Here is a 17677-nt window from a genome sequence, read left to right on the forward strand (position 1 = left end):
GCTTGAGCAACAACCCTAATATCAACAGTCTGCCACCAAAAACATGTCATTATACATGTAATCGTTTTCTATTTTTTTTTTTATTAATTTGATCGTGTTCGTCCACTTAAAGATTTTTATCAGTGAATAATTAAAACATTGATTCTCTGTACTGCACTTAATTTCCTATGGATTGAGTTGCCTTCTCCTGCCTCCCTTGTGTTTTTCAGCTTTCGCCTCAGTGCTACCATCTTGTGACCACAAGTGGCAACAAAAGCCCATTGACCTGCGCTGTTCAGAAGTAATGCATGGATGGTTGGATCGGTGAATTTACTTTGTAAACTTTCGAAGATTTCTAGTGAGTGTTTTAATGCGTTTATTTGGAAAATATTCCAAAGTCCATCGACTGTTCTTTTTTCTCTAGAAAGAAGAGCTTCTGAGCAAGTAACTTGGACTTAACTGATTTTAGCGAATGGTTTAATAAATATTTGCTTTCGTTACGTCTGAATGAGTTAATGGTTTAACAGACTTTTCTTCTCAAGTGATTTGCTTGTAAGTTCTTGGAAACCTAACGTTCAGCAAAATGTGTTTGAATGCATTTTTATATTTATGGAAGACAGTAATATTAAACTGATGTATATTATATTATATTATATTGTATTGCATTGTATTGTATTATGGAGGCTTCGACCCCCCCCCCTGACGCCTATGGCGCCCAACCCCCCGAGTTCTGGACTGGTAGGCTGGTTCTCCTTGAATTCTGATGACTCGAATTTTGAAGACTCGAAAGGAGGATTCCTCCCCCGTTCCTCCGGCGCCTGAGGCGCCCAACCCCCGCACCCCCACCCTACCCCGAGTTCCGAACTGGTAGGCCAGTTCTCCTTGAATTCTAATGACTCGAATTTTGAAGACCCAACACTCAGGGTAGCCTTTGAGTTTCAAAACGTTTCAAATAACTTAACAAAAAAAGTGACACAAAAACGTTACATAAAAAGGCTTATCATTTTATATTATAGGGTAGATTATATTATACTTAACTTCTTCTTCTTCTTCCTGACATTGATATTAGGCCAAGTGGCCTGTTCCGGTCTCATGTCATCTCTTTCTTGGTCTTTCGAATCTCCTTTTTCCACTTATTTTGTATCTGTATAATATTTTTGGTAGTCTGCTGTTGTCCATTCGATTTAAATGCTCTATCCATTTTTGTTTACACAGGTAACCCTCGTATAACGCGGTACTTATACAACGCGGTTTCGCTATAACACGGTCTACAAATTATAGCAATCCTCGTATAACGTGGTACTTATACAACGCAGTTTCGATATAATGCGGTCTACAAATTGCAGTAACCCTTTATCTTTTCATATTTTTTCACCGCGTGACTTAAAAATCAAATTTTATTTTCGTTGATTTTTTGTGTCTGCCCGTATCGCGCATGTAGTTATAAGTAGCGAATTTTAGGGGAAATATCCTTTAGCACGCATGTGAATCAATTGTTTACCGTATAAAGTGTTTATTGTTGAAAATTGTCTTCGTTTTCTGCCAGGAAAGCGCATTCAAAATCATAAGTGTGTTGATCTTCTCAAGCTGAGCACTTCATTTTCTTCCGAGTTATATACAATATGTAATGCTTTTTTTTATGTAAAAAACATTATTTTTATAGTAATGGCCACATAGAGGACTTTTGCGATATGGTTGAAAACGAAATTAGTGAATTAATTGATGGGGAAACAGATTTAAATGAGGAGGAACTGGTACAATTAATAGATGACGTCGAACCAAATGGCGGGGAAAGTTCTGTCGAAGATTCTGATTATGATGAATCCATTAAAGAATTCAGTTTAAAGAAATTAGAAGAAGGATTGGACTTGGCAAGAAAGTTAGGAAGCTATTTTACGGATAATGACCCCAGAACGGAGGGCTCCGGAAAATTCACGAGCCAATTGGATATTTGTTTAGCTCCATATTATGAACTTAATAAAAAAATTGCAGCATAGTGGTAAGCAAGGTCTTATTACTGACCTCTTGATAATTAAACCAGCCCAAGTATGCAATGAGAATTATACAAATGAAATCATCACTTGAAATCTCTTGGATTTCAAGTGATGACGACTTCCGGCCATTCGTAAATAAAGAACATCTATGAAATGTTCGTTTTGAAGACAATGATGACCATTGTAATATGCACTTTATTATGTGCAATGAAGTTTATGTGCAATTTGTAATTTTATAACTTTATACTATATATTTGTTTCATAGTTTATACGTATTCTTAACTTACATGAATTACAAGAATTAAATAAAAAAATATTTTTGTTCGGTATGTCATTATTGTTTATATAATTAAAAAAAAAAAAAAACGATTTCGGAACCTAACCCTACGTTTTCTATGTAATCTGAGTCTCGCATAACGCGATTTATATAACGCGGCATTTCTATGGAACCTAACATCCGCGTTATACGAGGGCTACCTGTACTGTCTTATGTAGTAATTATTTGGATTTATTTCCGAGGATTGTAAGATTTCTTCATTTGTTTTGTGATCTCCCACTTGGTATATCCAGCTGTTTTTCTGAGGAACTTCATTTCTGCTGTTTGAATTCGTTTTTCATCTTTCCTTTTTTATGGTCCATGTTTCGCTTCCGTATAGTAGAGTTGGTTTTGACAAGACATTATATAGTCTGATTCTAGTGTGTTTTTGTACTAGGGATGGCTTAAATATATTGTTTATTATGCCAGCTACTTTGACAAAGTTTGATATTTTAGTGTCTATGTCTTTTTCTTCTTCGTATGATAGATCACATCCCAAGTATCTGAAAGTGTTTACTTGTTCTAGTATTTTATCATCTATCACTATTTTACTTCTTATTGGATTTTCTCCTTTGATTACCATAATTTTTGTTTTTTTCTTTAGATATTGTCATATTATATTATTTTGAGATATAATTTAACGATTTTAATGATCTTCGTAAATCATCTTCTGATGTAGCTAATACTATTAGATCATTGGCAAATGGTAGTGTATCTATCTTCATTTGCGGGGTCATTTGTATACCAAATGGATTATACTGTTTCCAGATTGTTATAATTTTATTTATATACAGGGTGTTCGGGATAAATTTGACAGTTTCGTAAGGAAAAAGAAAATCTTCTTTGTATCTATTAAATTTAATGAATTGACAAAAAAACATTACAGGCAGAGTTAATTACAATACTATCAACAAGATTTACTCAAAATAACCACCATTAGCATCGATCACAGCTTCAATTCTGCTTCGGAACCTCGAACAAGCTGATGCTACAGTCTCCCTGGGAAGGGCCGCAAAAACTGTTTTAATTTTATCCATTAACTGGGCTTTTGTATTACTGGAAGTACGATTGGTGTCTTTTTCAACTGCGCCCCATACAAAATAATCCATGGGGTTAAGGTCTGGGGAGTTTGGAGGCCAAACATTTGGACTGGTGAAGTCGTAGAAATTTTCAGACAACCATTTTTGACTTTTCCCAGAGGTGTGGCAAGGGGCCGAATCCTGCTGCCATACATACGGCCTACCATTGGCTACCCTTGTTATCCAGGGCTTGACTACAGTTAGCAACTCCACGAACAAAGCCCGAATTCCAATGCCAGGGTTCTTCAACACCTGTTCCTGCAGATTTGCGAGGAATTCTGCTGTACGAACGCAATCAGATCGTCTGCTAGGGATCTTTCTTCTTGCTACATCCTCGTAGTCACCATTGCAAGTCTCTAGTTCATGCCTGATTGTTTTTACTGTATTCAGGGAGCATTGGGCAGCAGTCGTAATATCCTTATTTTGATGGCGGGCACGAATCATCATGATACAAGTTATTCTCTTCCATGATTCAGGTGGGTTCCAGCTATCCATCCTTTCTGACATCTTGTATATGAATGAAGAAGGGTCCAAACTTTTAAATGAAGAGAAGTGTGTGTTAATACATGTAACTTACGGAAAAATATAATTAATTATAAATATGTCAATTTTATCCCGAACACCCTGTATATATTGAAAAGCAGAGCTGAGAGGGTCGAGCATCCTTGTCGTATTCCTCTTGATATATCTTTCCATTCTGAGATGTGTTCTAAGTTAACTGCTATTTTATTTCCTGTCTATATTTCTTGAATGGATTGTAAAAGTTAGTTTCATATGTTTAAATCGGTTAATATTTTAAACAATTTTTGTCTACTAATTTTATCAAAGGCTTTTTCATAATCAATAAAGGCCATGTGTGTGTGTCTTTTTTGAAATTCTCTTCTTTTCCATTAATAATTTTAAAGAAAAAATTGGATCTATGCAGAATCGGCCTTTTCGGACACCATTTTCTTCTTCTAGTAGTGTTATACTTAACAAGCATTTGTATTCTTGTTTTCATCCAGATTTTTCCTAGTATAAGCACAAAACGTTGCCCATGAAGTAAATTCTAGAATTGTTTGTATAATCAGAGCGATTGACACACTTAAAATAGTCTCATAGTATAATGCAGCACACAAGTCCTTAGCCCAACTACGTTACGAACGTTCTATAGGTTCACAAATAAACCTTTGTGTCTGACCATACAGGACGGTATGATCAGATTTCAAGAGAGTTTTTGATCACGAAGGGACAAAAAAATCAAACTAAACAAAATATTGAGCTAAACTAAGAGCGAAGAAGTTGTGACTACAACTTGGAAAGATCGGAATTGATGCGCCCAAAAGAAAATTCCGTGTGCATGTTTAATGAAAAAATGCAAACCATACTTGTTGTTCATTCAGCTTGTTCTTTCTGCAAGAAACTCGCCGTTTAAGTCTTGTAGAAGTGGCTGCAGCGAAAACAGAGCTTCAGTAATAGTTTGGATATATCGTGGTTACAAGAAGACATCTCCTGATGTGAGATTTTCCTGACATATCTCAGTTCCTGTATCGCAACGAAATAAAGGTCTGATGGAGCTACGCTAACAATAGACCTCGTAGATAAGGATCTCGTGTCTTTTATTAGCAACAGAGACGAGCTTACACCTAACTTTGTTTCTACTGCATTTCTTCGTTCATTTCAGTAGTTCACTTTATCTGCATTTATATTTCGGTGATTTGAAAGTAAGTGAAACCGGAGTTCACGAGATAGCAATTTTAGCCATTCCCCATTTGCCAGAATATTTCCAAGTTTCAGCACAATAGAGAACTGCGAATTCCCTCTTATGCTGAATACATTGGGGATGTGAATGGAGGAACTATAATCGACTAATCTGCATTCACGCACCAGACATATCACAGATATTTTTGAGGCCAATGAAAGTAACGGTGGATGGAAGATTGAAAAATACTAAGAAGAAAGAAGGTAAAAATCTCTCCGAAAGCGAACCATTATTCCTTATAATGCTGTTTGCAGAAATACGGTAGTTATTTCCATATTTTGTTAACACTTTGAATACAACAAATGCAAAGCCTATTAAATAACGATTATTAAGTTTGTCAATCACTTAAGAGGTGATTTTGTGAAAAAAAAAGCATAAAATAATGTATGGAACACTGAGAGAAATCAAAAATGAATAAAAATCCCACTATTAGTAAACCATACACTGATACCACTCCAAAAAAATATTAATTTCCTGGTGCTATGACCACACTGCATTGTTAACAGTCTCATATTAACGATTTTCTTCAACATTAGTCTATTACATGTCAGCACTCCAATATTTTCGTATATAATATTTGTTCTTCAAGCCACTTCTGACCGAATTAATTCCCCTAGACCTTTATCTTCTTCTGGGCTTTTTTCCTGTCATCTTGGCATCAAACGCCTGTTTTGCTAACTTTTCTTTTCCCATTCTGTTTAAGTGGACATACTTACTACTCTCAATTTTCAGCAGTGAACACATCCCGCTAGTGCAATTTTAGCGTGATATTGTGTTTGATCGGACAGAGGCAACATCTAATTTCTACCCTTACATGAAGCATTCAAATGCACATGTCTCGCTGGCAGAACTGCCACGGGCTTGTTGTGCGTTAAAAATCGTTGGATGCGTAAAAATCATTTGATATTAAATAATTTCAATTAAGACATATAAACAAAATTACTGCTGCTACACATTTTCCACGCTGGTTGATTATCCATGTTTGCCGATTGAAAAATTTTCAAAAATACGAAATTATGGCAAGTTTCGATGTTCTCTCTACTAATGTGCCCTACAGAAGAGGTTTTAATTTTCTTAAAAGGTAAGTTAGCAAAAAAGTTAAGTTACTTTCTTATTAAAAAGAGTATTTCAAATTGAACTTCAGCTTGGCCATGGGCAACGCATTATCTTCTATATTAGCAAATTTATATTTAGAAAATTTTAAGAGGAATAGCAATAAATTCCTTTCCATTAAAGACAAAGTTACGGAAAAAGTATGTTGATGTTTTCTTAATTTGGAGTCATGGACCAGATTCTTTAAAGGAGTTCCTGAACCATCTCAACAATGAAAACCCAAAACACTATTTACCTCGAAATTGGAAGTTAACGGTCTTCTCTCGTTCCTGGATGTGAAACTCATTCGTGTGTTAGAAAAACTGAAGACCCACTCATAACAACAGATACCTTCATGAGCAATCACATCATTATCCGTCACAAAAGCTTGGCATCATTTCTACCTTGAGTACACGTCCATGCTCCCTCCTCGGTGAAGGAGAGATCACCAAAGAACTAAAGTTTCCTCTTACAACCTTTCAGAAAAGCAGCCTTCGTAAACGCACTGTTCGTAAGCTTCTTCTTAATCCATCTGCTCACCGTATTGAAGATAGTACTGGTGTAAAAGGCTTTATATCTCTACTGTATGTCAGCTCTGTTTCAACAGAGTTAGCTAAAATTCTCAAGAAATATAAAATCCGCACTTCTTTACTCCTCTTTTCAAACTCCTTTCCTTACTCGGTACACCAAACCGAAACATGACAGCCAAACGTATCCAGGAGTTTATTGTCTATGTAGCTTTAATGTGCCCTATTTTAGTCAGACAGAGTAATCCATTGAGTTGCGTATGGAAGAACATGTGAGAGATGTTGTATATGACAGAACTAGAGCCACTGCAGTATCTAATCATGTTCATCATTGTTAAATTATTTGATCACTTAACATTAAAATTGAGTTATTTTCTTTTGGTTTATTAGTTCACCATAAAATATTAAAAGATTTACACAACAACAAGTTTTACCAGCTATTCTGTCTGGCTTCTTCAGGACAAGAAAGTCGGTACAGTAACGTTTACTGGTAAAAAAGAAGACTGCAGTAACAAAGTCAAATCAAGTAAAATTAAAACTGATGCGCAACATCATAAGCATAGAGCGTAGAGTCTCAGTTATTGTTCGTTGAGCGTGTTGTATAGTTTTTCGCGAAATGAAATTCTGGTGAGCTAAGTGCATTTATTAGGCTTTTCCAGATGTCTTTCACTATCATACCTTGATTTCTGTTTAGATTATCTCCTGTCCGGAGTACAACTGCAGCTTCTTTGAAGTTTCTGCATCTAAAATCTTCTTCTATATAAGGCATGGAGCTGTTAACCCAACCGATGAAGTGATGGGCTAATCCTGAAGGATCTGTTCTGTTGTTGTTAACATCTCCTATATGTTCTTTTTTTTTTTTTTAATTTCTAGGCTTCTTGAAGTTTGGCCTATATAATTTAACCCCACAGGAACATGGGGATGTTGTATACACCTGCGTATTTGTAAACGGTATTACTCTCCTTAGGAGATCTTAAGATATGTCATATAGTTTTGACAGGTTTAAGAGCAACTCCGACGTTGAAAGACCTCGTGAGTTTGGCTTTTTGTTGAAACTGAGCCGGCATAAGGGATGACGATAGACGATGAATATTTTGTGACAGGAGGTAGTTGCTGTGGATCGTTCCTATGAAGAATCTTTTGGATTATATTTTTTGGATAACCGTTGTTTACCAGTGTTTGAATATGAGAGTGAGTTCAAGGAGACCTTGATGAACAATGACTGAGACTTCAAGCTCCATGCGTGTGATGTTACGCGTCAGTTTTAATTTTACTTGATTTGACTGTGCTACTCCGTTCTTCGTTTTTACTAGTAAACGTTATTGTACCGATTTTCTTGTCCTAAAGAAGCCAGACAGAATAGCTGGTGAAACTTGTTTACAATTGTGTAGATCTTTTAATATGTATGGTCGACTAATAAACCAAAAAAAACAATTCAATCTAATCATGTTCTTAATTCTGCTCAACTTAACGGAAGATTCTGTCATTCATCTGGAATAGATCAGAAAACATTTTTAGATGCTGCAATGAACTTTAGAGAAGAATTACAGAATCAATGGAACTTGTCTTCAGTCCAGTCCATCTTAATACTAACTTTAGCTACAACTTTTGTCACTCTTCAGCTATCCAGCTCTGACGTTCACGAGATTATGCTGCCATGAACGTACCTAACAATATTATGGCATCCAGAACGTCTTCAAATGTCGGCAAACGTTTGCAAGTTTATTTATAGCTACCTCTTGCAATGTATATTTTTTGGATTTCTCTTTGCAAGTTATGCACCCGATGAACTTTTCTAAGAAAACGAAAATAGTTGTGCACTCAAATAATAAATAGGGTTTTTTCTATTTTGATATCGCTCGGCTTCTAGTTATTAAATTTATTTAATCTTGTCGTATAGCAGAGTAAATCCGTTGCATCACACTCAATTTTCATATGTACAGAAGTGCATAACGTAAACAGCAGGTATGAATAATAATAATAAAAACTCAAAAAAAATAAGATATACGAAGTTCGTAGTCCCCTACAATTAGGATTGCAAATAAGTAGAATCGGCTTCACTTCTAGGATTAGTGTGTTTGGGTCTTCTGCATATGACTTCAAGTTTAGTATGTAAAATAGCTATTCTCAGATGATGATACATTTTTTTTCATTACATACAGGACCTTCCTTATCCTGTTCCTATCCCTTGGCACATAAGCCTAAGATCCACCTTCTCCACTCCTTCCAGAAACTCGTATTTTATTCACGCAAGCAGCTAAACTAGCCAGTTCGAACAACTTTTTGTCATCTGCTGCCTTACTAGATAAACCGTACGAAAATATATCGCAAACTTTAACTTCAGAGATGCGAATTAATCTTTTGTTACCTGTAGTTAAAAAGCTGTCTCATGCATATCTTTCCTCAAACTATCATGCTGCAAGCGGAATTTTTTTAAATCATGATATATTTATTTCTCTTCTAGTGCCAACTCGTTTGAATAATATTTGAACAAGGAGGAGCTTCATTTATGTCTGTTATTGAGAAAATTATCAACCATAAAAGTCATTTTCAGATTTAAAATATTTTCCTTTAGCTTTTGTTCTGCACTGCCCTTTACATCGTCATCTGGAAATTGCTATTTTATTTATTAAACTTGAAGTCATGCAATACAATCCCGAATATACTAATCCAAGAGTGCAAAGAAGATATTCCAAATCTGAAATTGGAAACATTGACTTTTTTTTAATAATAATAACATGTTTTTTTAGTAAGTTAATATTAAAACTTTTTTCTGTTCCTTCAGAAATATAAACATCCTTGGTTACAAAAAATGTTCATATCCTCCAGAACTCATCTATCATGGTAAAAAAAAAGTAGGGGGAATTCTTGTTTCTCTGAATGCTTACATATGTCTTTGTTTTTCCACATGCTTCATTTCTTGAATTGTATGCTCTAGTTTTGTGAACAAATAGTAAACTAGTCGGGTGACAGAAACAAGGCTTTTTGCCACAATGTTTTTCTTTGAATGGGTATTACCGGGTATTAGCTGAAGTCGAATAATTTGCATATGAATAAAAAACCTGCCAAATCGCTTACACCATTCCATAAATAATAAACACCTGTTAAGGTCACGGGTTTAGGTTTAGCTCATGGTCTTAATTGCCGAAGAGCAGAGAGTGGCTGCCTATCGATCCTCTTCAAAAAGTTACGGCTAATTAAAATTTCCTTTTATATCTCGAATGGTGTAAGTGTTATTTGTTCGAGCGCTAACTTTTAGTTACTGGTAGGGAAATACTTCGCCATAGCAGTCAGGTTAACAGCATAATTGCTAGGTCAGACGAATGGGGAGAGAAGAAGATAACAGACAACTTCTTCATTTTTATTTTTAAATCTAAGATTAGCATTATATCCATGAGTTTCATTATGTGTAATCAATCCTTTACCTAGAAAATCTTAGTGCGAGGCCTTTCTAAAAATTGGGAAAATCCTTTTAAGAATTTTCCAGCTGAAGGTGAGTTAGCCAGTTTCACTTGGAGGCAGCAGAAATTTTCTCCGAGAAACTTTTTTTTTCATTTTCCAAAATATGCGGACTGGTTAGAAAAAGCACATACCAATAAAAGATAATACAGTGACCTCGCAGTGTTCGTTGCTCCAGCTATAATTTCAAACAACAAAACCCACACAACTCGATATACTCTGCTTGAAAAGAAGTCAATTGACACCACAGTCTGAGTAACAAAAAGCCACGGTGACCACCTTAACAGGTAGGATCACCTTTGCAGCAATTACTGCAGCAATCCTATGCATACTTTCCACTAGCGTACGATAGGGATGAATGGGAATTTTTGACCATTCTTCCTATAGGCATGTAATGAGGTCTTGGACTGCTGTGGGAGAAGATGTCTCCTTGGCCTCGCCCGACGTTCTAGTTCATCCGGTAGATATTCTCCAAGTACAGATCAAGGCTCTGTGAAGCGTCGTGACGTTCATGTCCACAAACCACTCAGTTACAACAGCTCCATTATGACATTGCATTGCCATAAACGATGTCTTGTCTTGCTGAAAGAGTAAATGGTCAGTTCTTTAGAAACGCCACAAAATATAAAGAAATGAATTGTCCAGAATGTTTAGGTACCTCTCCGAGTTCAATATTCGTGTTCAAAACACCACAAACAGATGTCCAAGGCCAAACCAGGAAAAACAGGATCATACCATTACACTGTCACCTTCGAATTTCGTAGTTCGGGTTACACACTCTAGTAAGAGACGTTCACCGGGCATCCGCCATACCCATCCATCTGCTCGATACAGGGTATACTGTGATTTGTTGCTAAATAACACAGCTTTCCAAGCTTCCACGCGTACAATAGAAGCTTGGAAAGCTTGTTGCCCTACTGAAGACGAAGCTGCATGCTGGTTTGGGTATTTTTGGGGCTTGCATATTGCAGTCCTACCACAGAAACCCATGTTGTGAGCCTCTGTTCTGAATACTTTTGTGCAGATTCATGTTCAGTCGATGTCCAAAACTCTGCATTCAAAGTGTTGGCCAACGAATCGCAGTTTTTATAAATTATCCTTCGTAGCACCCTACGGTCGCTTTCCGCGAGTGTGGTGAGCTGTTTCCGGCGGGTAGCACTTGCAATTGTCTCCTTGTGCTTCTATATAAACGTGGTATTACTGATTGTTGACCACTGATGCCCCAATTTGTCAACAATTTGCCAAAGAGATAGACTGCCAACATGACATCCCATCACAACGCCTATTTTAAACTCTGGCAGTTCCTTTCTTGCATTTCAACCATTTTACCCGGAAACCGCACTAACTTGGCAGCATCATATTATTCCAATATATACTGACTACAAACAGGCTACTCATTACATGGCACGATACCGTGCCCATGGGGATGTCCGTTGACTTCTTTCGAAGCAATGTATATTATTCAATACTGTACGTTCGGTTGATCAGAGTCTCAGGTTATAAACACGAATTTCTTCAGCGCGAAAGTCAAGCACTTCATTGACAGTAATCGTAAACTATTCAATCGATCATGGCTCTTCAGGATAAAGATTATGGCAGACGACTGAAGCCATATTAGGGCTGTATAGACGTCAACAGCCACATTATTGTCTCTGTAATAGTAAAAGTTCTTTGGTCGAATTTTTTGAGAAGAGGGATTCATAACTGAGTTTTCTGGTTAAAAGGAGAATCACCACTTTACTCTGCCAAATATAATTTCGGGAACTGGCAGCAGAAAAGCCCAGAAACGCTCTTCTGATCAGCAAATAAAATCGAATCTAAAACGTCTTTCTTTCAGCAACCAATCGCTATGAAACTGATAGAAGAAATTTTTCAGTACATGAGGAGTAGGGGTGAAATGAGGGGTCACGCATAGAAGCTAAGAGTTTAGTTAGTAAGGGTGTGTGGACTACGTTCGTTTCTTGGAGAGTGGTGAATGAGTGGAATAAATTGCAAAAAGTAGTTCTGAGCAACCCAACAGTGAAGTGGTTTAAGGAGATTTATGCTCGGTATTCTGTTAATGAATAGAGTAGTCTCCAGCGATGAGTTTTTTGACTCCATGGAGTGCCCATATAAATAATAATAATAAATAAATGATTGCACAAGCACCATATTGAAAATGTCTTTGTACGCCACGATGTTGCCTAAATTGGCAGTTGTGATGCACCTAGCATTGGTGCATCACAAGAACCTCACATCATCAATATCGTCTAGTCTTATTCTTGTTATAAGAGTTAAAATGATAACAACCATTTTGTAGATAAAGCATTGGTTTGCCCCTATCAACTCATCACAATTTCTGCCAAATTTTAAGGATAAATTACAAACAATTTTAACGTCAACTGACTATTATCAATGATCACAAGTTACTTATAACTCCTTGACTAATATGAAGAATTGAACAAATAGCATTGGACGAAATACGATTGAACGAATAACCTCAAAGCCAGGTGCTTTCAGTGCATTTCGTCCAATTATTTTCAATTGGACAAATAGCATTTGACGAATAAGATTGGACGAAATGTCATACTGGAAGAGAAAAGTAATGGACGAATTATAGGGAATGGGCGAGATTTCGATTGGACGAACTTCCCTGAAACCAAAATGTCAACAATAAACTTATTTGAATTTGAAAAGTTAAAAAACAATTATAAATTATATGAAGAGCCAAAGGCTTCAATTCGGCGACATAAACTTATTTTAGTTAACGGATATTACATCCCATATTGTTTCATAGCCAAATAAGAAACTCAAAGAGTTTCATGCCGAATATAGTAAATATATAAAGTTCGGCGAGTCCAAGCGTAAGCAAATACCTAGATAGTGTTACAACTGACCATTTAGGGAGTGCAACACTGAGGCAACTCATGGTAAGGGTGAAGCAAGCTCCGATCACTATTCTTGATATTTTTCCATAATGTGAAACCCAGTTCCTAGGAGCTGTATTACTGTTCTACATTATGAGTGAGAGAAGGTCACTACCCAGACCGCTTTCAACCTTTATTGAGGTGTATTTAAGTAAACACCTCTCTAAAAATTAGGACGATTCCTAGACCACTCAATAGCGGCCGAAAGACCGTCCAACTCAGCGTTGTTCCACTCAGTGACAGAGTGGAACAACGTCACCGAGAAGAACTTCTCAGCGTTGGCTCTACCCAGTGGCAGGCTCACCCCACTACCAGCCAGAACCATAATCTCAGTGGTGGCCCTACTCAGAGACAGGCGAAAACCTATCCCAAGCAGAGCCTCTCATATATCTATCTAGCGTCCACCTCTCATCAGTGAGTAGGTAGACCTAGAAATACCAAGTTTGTAGCAAATAGAACTTACATATACCCTACTATGAGAATTACCAAGAAGGTGTCATAATAAATTATTAATTATATGAAGAGCCAAAGGCTTCAATTCGGCAACATAAACTTATTTTAGTTAAGGGATATTACATCCCATATTGTTTCATAGCCGAATCAGAAACTCAAAGAGTTTCATGCCGAATAGTAAATATATAAAGTTCGGAGAGTCCAAGCGTAAGCAAATACCATGAGTTGCCTCAGTGTTGCACTCCCAAGGTATTTGCTTACGCTTGGACTCGCCGAACTTTATATATTTACTATATTCGGCATGAAACTCTTTGAGTTTCTTATTCGGCTATGAAACAATATGGGATGTAATATCCCTTAACTTCACTAATCACTGAGTGGAGCCAAGGCTGAGATGGACGGTCTTTCGCCCACAATTGCTACAAAAACAAAAACCTTAAGAGAGCAACAGAAGTTGCTCTCTTAAAACCAACAAAGCCCCTGTGAGGGGCTTTGTTGGTGAATGCTTTTCTTCGAAATATGAGCGGTTCTGCTCGGTGGTGGTGGTGGTGGGTGGAAGGCCATCATTGAGTGGAACCAAGGCTGAGATGGACGGTCTTTCGCCCACAATTGAAAGGCCTATGGATCGTCCGAATTTTTTGAGGCGGCTTTACTTATTCATAAGGTTGAAATCGGTCTGGGTAGTGACCTTCTCTCACTCATAATGTAGAACAGTAATACAGCTCCTAGGAGCTGGGTTTCACATTATGGGGAAATATATCGGAGCTTGCTCCACCCTTACCATGAGTTGCCTCAGTGTTGCACTCCCTAAAGGGTCAGTTGTAACACAATCCAGGTATTTGCTTACGCTTGGACTGGCCGAACTTTATATATTTACTATATTCGGCATGAAACTCTTTGAGTTTCTTATTCGGCTATGAAACAATATGGGATGTAATATCCCATAACTAATATAAGTTAAAAAACAATTTAAAATAATACTGCACAAGGATGGTACAAAGATTGATGTGTCCAACAGTCGACCTCTCAGTATCTATGCAGTGGTGGTGAAGATTTAGGAAAAGTTGTTACCGATGTTTATGTTTCATTAACTTGTTCACCTTTCATAATTATGATACCTTTGGGTTAGACCAGGTAAATGGATATACCCTGGTAATTTTGGACTTTGCTAAGTTATTTACATGAACGCCTGTTGCATAAGTTATATATTGCCGAAGGAGCCACACCTACACTGCTTGGAAACAATTCGTACTAAGATGACAGCACATTGAGTTAACTGCAGTGTTACCGGCAAATGGATGAACCACCATACTCATCGAACGTGACTGCAGGGAAGCCACGAAGGACAATATGTAAAACCGCCATTCTTCGGCCGACACGTTGAGTGCGGAGTTCGAGGTATCGACTGGAACACAAATCTGCAAAAAAATTCAGAACAAGGGCTCAACACATGAATGTCCATGATAGGAATACATTATCCAAACCCCACATTACCGTGACCAACCTCCAACGTCCCTTTTATTGGTGCAAAAAGCGTGCACAGTGAGACGAGGAAACTTGGAAAGCTGTTATGGTTGCTACACCCTCTACTCTGCAGAGGATGGACGAGCTCAGGTGTAGCGGATGTTTGTTGAACGTCTTTTACCAGAGTGCATAACCCCAAATATGAAAACAGGAGGTGGCGGCGTGTGATGGCATGGCCATGTAATTTCTCTTTTAGCCTCGGACCACTGTTTGAGGTTTCATAAACATTGAACTTTGAGAGATATCTGAACATTATGGATAATGTAATGCTTCCTACTTTGTGGCATTTCTACGAAACTAACCATTATCTCTTTCAGCAAGGCACATGTTATAAGGTTGCTGCTGTACCTGCGTAGTTTGTGACATCACACATGACCAGCCTCCTCAAAGCACTGATGTTAATCCTGCTGAACATTTGGGGGATGAAACTGGGTATCAAGGGGCTTCATCCACACAGCAATCCAGACCTCATTACCCGACTACAGGATAAATAACATAAGATTCCCATTGACTGCTATTGTACTCTTTTTGAAAGTATGTCCCGTAGGATTACTGCAGTTACTGGGTCGAAAGGAGGTCCTACATATTATTAAGGTGGGTGTCGTGGCTGTTTATTCTTCACACTGTGTGGTCCGTTGACTTCTTTACAAGCCGTGTACTTCCTTTTGATAATAAAAAGGTAATTCATGATTTTTAATTTGAGAATAATTTCCTAAAAATAATTTCCTGAAAAAAAATAACTGAAAGGTGTCTAAAAGTGTTTGTGTAGATGATAGATTCGTCAGTGTAACGAATGCTTTTATTTCCTGGAAAAGTCCCTTTTATAAACTCGAATGCTAAAATGCAAATAAATGAATATCATGAACACTGGCACATAAAAGATCTTTAGTAGAAAAATCGCAGTAGATCAAGAGGCTCTTGAGCAAGTAAAAATTTTTCAAATCTTGAATTAGTCATCTTATAGCCTGTGTAGCTCAAAGGAAGAGACGCTTGTATCCTGTGCGCTAAGCCGCTCGAAGACAGATTTAAGTTCAAGCCTAGTTGCCGATTGGAGGAACTTTTTCAAAGCGTTTCTTCATCCCGTACCCGATTTAGTCGATCTCTGGCACGAGCAAACTTTTTCGCAACGGAAACTAGGGTTTTTCGTCCTGTAAGTTAAAAAAAATGGACCATAGAACCATTTCTATGGGATGGTTCTACGGTAGAAACATTATTGCATAAAATTCCGTAGAAAGATTATTGCAGACAAGGGTTCAAAGATTGCAGCACTTGTTTTTCTGTCTCTTCATCAGTTTCCGCCTGTAATTAGTGATAGTCATGGGCAAGCTATCTCTGATTGGCTACTGGTGGAGATTGAACTGCCCACTCAATCTCCAAAATCTAAATAGGGTTAAAATTCCTGGCCTACTCCCTATAAGGGAATAAAAGGCATTATCTGATTGTTGAATCAGTCATCGTTTTGAATGGGGAAAAAAAAGATTGTTCTTGAAGTGAGGGGATACATTTTAGCTGCAGAAAAATACTTTCAGATAATAAAAATAGGTGACGTGTCATGGAAAGAATTATCGAAACACAAAGTATCAATCAAAATTATTTTATAATTTTATACCTGCAAATATATATATACATATAAATCAGCTAACACCTTTTTTTCTCGTATAGGAAGTAGGCAAGGCCGTTTTAGCCCTATCTAACTTTTGGAGACTGAGTCGGCAATTCAATTTCCACTGGTAGCCAATCAGAGATAGCTGGCCCAAGGCTATCACTAATTAAGTGGCATGCAGTGAAGAGAGGGCTCAACAAATGCTGCTATATCGTGGTCCCTAACCCTAACAAATATATTTAATGTCTGAAATAGTGTGTGTTCTACAGTCGATTTTCTTGAGTTTCTGGGACGAAAAACCCGCTTTCCCGTGCCAGTAACTCGGGAGCCGGTCGAAGAAAGACTTAGAAAATGTTCCTCTAGTTTCCGACTAGATTTGAAACCAAGCCTTCCTTCGTGCAGTCAAGCGCGAGTTTTAAACTATCCCCCCCCCCCTTGAATACTATATTTTTAAACTGGCTCTCCTGGTTTTTCTCATCTTTCTTAATAGTCTCCTTCCCATAACTTCAACTTGCATTTAAATTTGTCGTGGTGACAGAGGAATATTTATAATGGCTTTTTCTAATTGAAGGTTTGTTACCGGATTAACAGTATGAGATCAGCTTAAAGATGGAAAATACTATTAATTTGCAGTCGATGGCCCTGTGAGTAAACTTGCATAGGGAGTTGTGTATAAATGGAGGATTGAGTAGTCGTGGGTTGTGTGGAATGCTGTCCCATCCTACAATGAGTCCATAATAAAAATAATAACTTTATTTCCGTTTAACACAGTACTCTCTAGTACATAAGGATAACAAGAAAATATTGTATATCGGAAATTTTTAAATATTTCTATTGTTCCAATGAAATTGTCCATGGATTAAATGTTTATCTTGCAACGTTTATTCTATCATTTATCCTATTGTTCAGTTCACATCGTCACTTATTCGCGTACTCACCACACAGATTAGATGTCTTTCTTGTTCTGTTCTCTTTCTTCGCCATTCATATTTTCTGAATGATCG

This window comes from Typopeltis vanoorti, chromosome 25 (genome assembly GCF_054136105.1).
Source record: "Typopeltis vanoorti isolate ZY-2024b chromosome 25, IOZ_Tvanoo_1.0, whole genome shotgun sequence".
Classification (NCBI taxonomy): domain Eukaryota; kingdom Metazoa; phylum Arthropoda; class Arachnida; order Uropygi; family Thelyphonidae; genus Typopeltis; species Typopeltis vanoorti.